Source organism: Paramormyrops kingsleyae, chromosome 25, assembly GCF_048594095.1.
Source record: "Paramormyrops kingsleyae isolate MSU_618 chromosome 25, PKINGS_0.4, whole genome shotgun sequence".
NCBI lineage: Eukaryota > Metazoa > Chordata > Actinopteri > Osteoglossiformes > Mormyridae > Paramormyrops > Paramormyrops kingsleyae.
In genome coordinates, this window is record NC_132821.1 from 5604115 (window position 1) to 5611104 (window position 6990).

Sequence of the window (6990 nt, forward strand, 5' to 3'; positions counted from 1 at the left end):
TAGCTGGGAAATAGCACCATCTGACCAAGTCTTAATTTCTTCCTGAGGGGGATATAGGCTGGTATGAGGAGAAGAGCAAGGTGGTGTGACTGGCCTAAATGTGGTAAAGGCACAGTTCTGTAGCCATGCTTGATGTTAGAATAAACACTGTCAAGTGTGTTTTGCCCCCTGGTGGCAGAGTTCATGTATTGAGTGAATTTGGGGAGAAGAGTCTTTAGCCATCCCTGAATGAAGTCAGCAGCTATAAGATTAATTCCATCAGGATGATCCCGCTGCTGCTTGTTTATAGTACTGTATAGTTGATTCTGGGCAGTGTAAACATTGGCATCCAGAGGGAGGTAAAGTTACTACAGTTAGCTCTCTCAGTAAATAAAAAGGTCCATACATGACTGACAGAGCCTCCAAATCAGGAGAAAAGTGACTCTTTGTGGTTCGACTCTGTGAAAATTGAAAGGCGACAAGGGGAGTACTGGCACCTGATTCTGAATAACAAGAGGAGTACTGGCACCTGGCACTGAATCACAAGGGGAGTACTGGCACCTGATTCTGAATAACAAGAGGAGTTTTGGAACCTGGTACTGAATAACAAGGGGAGAATTGGTACTTGGCATTGAATAACAAGGGGTTCACTGGCACCTGGCCCTGAATAACAAGGGGAGTACTGGTACCTGGCATTGAATAACAAGGGGACCACTGGCACCTGGCACTGAATAATAAGGAGAGCACTGGCACCTGGCACTGAATAATAAGGAGAGCACTGGCACCTGGCACTGAATAAGAAGGGGAGTACTGGCACCTAGTATACTTAGGGTCACTGGTCTACAGGAGAGTGGCTGGTTCCAGGAGCTGCTCATGAAAGGCTATCGAAGGTTTATACTCAACACTCACAACGAGTTCACTTATGCATCATGGCCATCACATGTATTCCTTATTCATCCCACGTGTCTTTAGTGCACCTACACATGGAATTAACGCTATGCATGTGCGAGATGCAGTACCACCAAAAATCTTGGAGGCAGTATGGTCACCTTTTGTCACAGAACTATGTGTTTATTTATGGTACAGTTTTAGTATAGAAGTAGTATCTCATATTTTTTTTAAGAGTAAATGGTCAGAAGTTACAACAAAATGTTTTCATACGCAGGAGAAAAACACAAACACCTCATACCAACTGTCAAGCACAGTGGTCGAGTGGTGATGATTTGGGCTTGTTTTGTAGCCACAGGACCTGGGCACCTTGCAGTCATTAAGTTAAGCATGAACTCCTCTGCATACAGTACATAAGTATTGTAGAGTCAAATATGAGGTCATCCGTCTGACAGATATAGCTTGGCCAAAATTGAGTCATGCAACAGGACGATAATCCCAAGAACACCAGCAAACCTACAACAGAATGGCTGAAACAGAAAAGAATCAAGGTTTTGCAATGCCCCAGTCAAAGTCCAGACCTCAAGCCGACTGAAATGCTGAAGCAACGTTGTACAGAAGAGTGGGTCAAAACTCCTCCATAATGATATGAGTGACTGATAAAGTCATACAGGAAATGATTACTTAGAGTTGTTGCTGCTAAAGGTGGTGCTACAAGCTATTGAATAATTGTACTTAGTTTTTCACACACGGCTTCTTCAGTTTGGTTTTATTATTGTTATAAACAACATAAATAAATAATAACATGCTGAACTGTTGTTTGTTTTTATATTGATCCGTGTGGGAAAATTCTCTTAATGCTTCCCCCAACTTGCTCACTGTAAGTGAGATCAAGTTGGTTATGAAGGGCAGCCACCCATATCAGCATTCAGGGAGCTGGGAGTTAAGGGCCTTGCTGAAGAACCTGCAGATGTGCTAAGACTGGGCTCAGACCAGTGACCTTCTGATCACAGACACAGAGGCTTAGCCCACTGAACCACATGCTGCCCCCCACACCTGAAGTCAGATTTAAATAAATTTCAAACCTGGTAAGGTCCAGGTAATTTTTAAAAATGATTATGTCCTTACATGCAAAACTTTCTTTTTCACTTGACTGTATGCTTTCTCATCATGTTACCTAATGGCAGCATTTAGGGAGAAAATAATAAAGGCCCAAGGACTGATCCCTGTGGTACTCCGGTGGACCAGTGACTTTGACAACAGAGTACAGTTATTTGCCAGACCATACTGATGTCAATTAGTCAAAGAGGATTTAAACCAATTCAACACCCTTCCACACATCCCACCATCAAATTAAAGTCTATGTAATAGATTAAATTGGTCGATTGTCACGTTGTCAGGAACAAGTGCCAATGTTATGAATTATAGTTAAGGCAGTTTCAGTTCTGAGTCCCTGACAGAATCCTGTCTGGAATCTATCCAGTATTTTGTGTCTAAAAGTATGACTGCTGTAACTGAGCAGTAACTATCTTCTTCAGAACTCTGGACAGAAATGGTACATTAGAGACAGGTCTGGAATTGCTGAGCTTCTATGGGTCCAAACTTAGTTTCTTCAGTAGTGTTCTGATTACTGCTACTTTAAATTTGTCAGTGTCATTGCCTGGGGACAGGGACGTATTCATTGTGGCAGTTATAGGTCTTGCCAGAATTTCATAGGATTCTGTAAGAAGTGGAGTGGGTGAAGTGGTTATTATTGTTTGAACTCCTGTTCATTGATTATTTCAAAAACATCAAGGGTGTCTTCGTCAGAGTTATCTGTGAATCATTTGAACATGAGTCTTTGCGTGCTGTAAGTTCCCCAGGGCTGTGCCCGTGTTTTTGCTTCAGCTCCGCCTACAGTATTTTGTCCATGTCATTCCTCCCTTCTGGGTCCCAGAGTCGAAAGGACACCGTCCAGCCATCCCGACAGCTTTGCTCATCGATTCTGTTATTGCCTTTTCTGACTTGCATATTGCCTGTGTATTGACTTTGGGTTGTATTCTGTTTTGTGTTTAATTCTCGCCTCACCCTTTTTGTACCTTTGCTGCATTTGATTTGCTGTTTGGCTTTCGATCCCCCTGCTAGGTTTTGTCCACTGGTGTTCCCTTGTTCCCCTTTGTTCCCCTTTGTCCCTTTATCCAAATCCTCTTTCCCTTTAATACTGTTTCACTCCAACCATAGACTGGAGGTCCTAACACATATTTGAAGTCAATTGTTTGTAGTTTTATTGTTAAAGTCCATAAAATGTTCCCTACGTATATTACCTGGTAGCAGAGGTTCAGCCATATCTGTTAGAGAATCTACAGCCTTAATAAGGTAGTGAGGGTTATTTCTATCGCGATCAATAAGGTCAGAGTAACAGGCTGAATGTGCCCTATGTAGGACTTGCTTGTATTGTTTCCGGCTGTTGGACCATGCAAACTTGAACACCTCCAACCCTCTAAATGAATCTCCAGTGTGGTCAGATGAATGCATTACATCATAAAAGATGTATGATGTTGAACATGCTGCAGCACCAGAACCAACTGACACACCAACTAGCTCATACAACACAACAAACACTCATGTACATAGGTAGAGATTAATATGCTTGACATATCATTCTCATTCATGGTGGGTTTTTAAATATTAAGCCTAGGTTAAAAATATTAAATATTAAATGAGCAAATTGATTTGACTTGTTCTTCTATCTCAAGTTCAGGTCTAAAAGCATTGAGGCTGCCACCGATTATATCTGCTCTCGGGGAAAATATCCTTCTGTAGCCACTAGGGGAGCTCTCGCCTTCTCTCAACCCTGTCAAATAACTGATTGCCTTATGCAGCCTAGCAAGCTTTATAATCTGTGTCAATGAGCACTGCCTTTACACTGACACCCCTACTGAGAGGTAGTTAAGTTAGTTAAGTTACATGACCAATTGCATTCAGCTGTTTAACAGTAAATTCTCACTGTTTTATCATTTTCCCTAAAACTGGAACCATACATTTTATTCACTTTTATATCACAGGCAGAGGTGGCCAAATGTAACTTAAAATTCTACGGGAGCACAGAAACAGTGTTTTATAAGTTGAAACATTTTTTTTTCAGTGATAACAACTTCAGTGCACTCAAATGAAGTACACTCAGACTACTACACTGAAACAACTGAAAGACACAACTGTTTGTTACGGTGTGACTCCTGGCTCAGATTCCACATTCACACACACCTCCATACAGAACTGGCAGCTACTGCTCCACTAAAATCATGCTGCCTGTTATTGATCTGCTGCACATGTGGGTCACTTCAGGACTGTCACCAGTTCACACTGGAATCTGATTCTGGCCACATTTTTAAAATAATGTAAATCAAGTTAACAAAAAAATCAAATCTGAGCAGAAAATACAAATTGATCATTTGGGATTGCTGTGTTGTCACCTGCACTGAGAAAATTTGCTTTATATTTTTATCTCAAGTTCTTGAAACAACTTTAGGTAGCTAATTTTTGTAAGTTTAACCTGTGGAATTTTTTACAGTGTAAAACTTGAGGCTGTATGTTGTGTTAGGGAAATTCAAAACGTATGATGCATAATTAAATTTTAAATTTTATTTTAGAGAGCAATTACTCTTAAAATAAATGGTAAGTTTCCATTTTCTACTCTGTGCTGAGGCTGGTCAGACAGGTCCTGCAAGTTCTACAGGAGCAGGAAGTATGTGTAACACGTAGATCACGCAGAAAACAAGCCCTGTGTTTATTACTATTATCACATTGGTCTATTCAGTAACTAATGTAACAAAGTATTGTGCAAGTAAGAATTCCTGCACAAAACATCTTACAGAGGAACACAGACACCCAAGCAAAGACAGCAACATTGTTATGTGACTGATTATAGTTATTTTAAATTATTAATTCATAAGAGATATTTTAACATTATTTTTACTTGGGTCTTATTATTTTTACGTACGTCACACTGGAATTAAAAATCATGAACTGCTACAAAAGGAACTAAAATCATTTTGCTAAAATATTGTCTGTCTTACCTTGAGAACTGAACAGGAAGGCAGACAAAACCCGGGGATACTGGTTTTGGAGAGAGAAGTTGCTAGTTCTAAAGATGTTGCAACTTCATTTTTTGTAGTTATGGGGCGGGACAGAGCACATGAAAGTGTGAAAGGAGGGTGGAACAGTTCAGTGGACGGACGGACAGATCCTGGTGGCTCTGGTCTTCCATCTACAGTAAATGACCTGCACACTGCAAAAAATGAAATCTAAGCCAAAAAATCTTAAAATTAGCCAATAAATCTTGTTTTTTTTTCTTCCAAGATAAACTAGCCTAGAATTAAATGTAAAAGAATATTTTGCTTATTTCAAGAAAATAAGACTTGAATTTTCTTACTAAGAAAAAAATGCTAATTATAATGATTTTTTTCAATGAATTAAGTAACTTTTTAAAGTGAGCATTATATTTTAACATGCTCTATCCTGAAACAAGACATTTCAATTTTCCTATTTTAAGAACACAATGTTTCTTATTTTAAGATAACACTATTTAGGACTCCTGACACAATTTTAATTATTATTTTTATTAAGTAATTAAAATATATACACTCACCTAAAGGATTATTAGGAACACCATACTAATACGGTGTTTGACCCCCTTTCGCCTTCAGAACTACCTTAATTCTACATGGCATTGACTCAACAAGGTGCTGAAAGCATTCTTTAGAAATGTTGGCCCATATTGATAGGATAGCATCTTGCAGTTGATGGAGATTTGTGGGATGCACTCCCGTTCCACCACATCCCAAAGATGCTCTATTGGGTTGAGATCTGGTGACCGTGGGGGCCATTGTAGTACAGTGAACTCAAGAAACCAATTTGAAATAATTCAAGCTTTGTGACATGGTGCATTATCCTGCTGGAAGTGCGGTGGGGTGCCCATGCCTCAACTGCTCGCCCACTTTTTGCACCTTAGTCATATACGCAGTCCATATTACATTAGGGCCTTGGGGGTGCGGGGAGGGGGATGGGGGACTCTGCCATCTGCCAGTGGTGGGGCCCTCATACCCGAAATGCACCCACTAATTTTAATGCATAGTAGACATAAACACACAACTCTCTCACACATGTACATGCACACTTCACACCAACATGGGTCAGGGAGGGGATGGGGGCTGAGGGGCCCCCCCTAACTCTCTGTCTCTGGCCCTGTGCTGGTGGGGTGGCCCGCCGGGGGGAAGACCCATCATGGGGGGGTTCGGGTGGCCCTGGCGGGTATGGGCGGCCTCCTCTCTTGGGCCGCGGGCCGGGTGGTGCTTGGCTCTGCTGCGCCGTGGTGGGGCCCTGGCGGGCGGTCCGGGGAATCTTGGGACGCTCTGGGCCCTGCTAGGCGGATTGGGGGGTTCGGTCTGGGCTGGGCGGGGTGTCTGCCGCTCCCCGGTCGCCGCGGGTCCGCTCCCGGGTGGGGGGGGGGCTCTTTGTATGGGCCCCCCTTGGATCATCCTGCAGTGTTGGGGGGGAGGCGTGCCGGGTCGCTGCGGTGGGCGGCGGCCCGTCCTCCCGGGGGACGGGCTGGGGGGGCTGGGGCTCCCCCGGTGTGTGGGGGGCCGTCCGCCGGGGGGTGGGGGGGGTGGTCCCGGTGGGTGGGGCCCTTCGGCCCTGGACCCGCCTGCCCCGGTGGGTTGGTTGCGGGTGGGGCTGGGGGGCTCGCCGCCCGTCCTCCCTCTGCGGGCCTCCCTGTGCGGGGGTTGGCGCCCCCTTAGTCCCTCGCGGGCTCCCTCTCGGGTTGGGCGGGTGGTTGTCTCTGGGATGCGTGGCTGTGGGCCCTTGTGCCGGGGGGGCAGTAGGGTGGCTTCGGTTGCCTGGTTCTCCTGCCTTCGCCTTGGGCCTGGGGGGGGGGGGGTGCTGCCGCCTCCCCTGACGGCATTAAATGCCAAGCACATCCAATGACAAATCAGGTCACACCTACACTTGCACATGCATACAAGACTGGTTGAGCGATCGATATCATTATTATTATTACTTTTTAGGGTATGTTATAGATATAGGAATTGAAATATACATATATAACGGTACGATTACGTGTGTGTATGCTACATATATATAATA

The 6990-nt window shown here is 43.8% G+C and overlaps 1 protein-coding gene across 1 annotated transcript in view; it reads right to left on the bottom strand.

Annotated features, from left to right (window-relative positions):
* LOC111838682 (protein NLRC3-like) overlaps nucleotides 1-5049 on the bottom strand; it is a 28781-nt gene extending 23732 nt beyond the window's left edge. Inside the window, exon 1 of the mRNA XM_072707434.1 lies at nucleotides 4923-5049. The gene's annotated coding sequence lies outside the window, so the exon portion shown is untranslated. The remainder of the gene's footprint in view (nucleotides 1-4922) is intronic.
* Between the last annotated feature and the right edge of the window lie 1941 nt (nucleotides 5050-6990).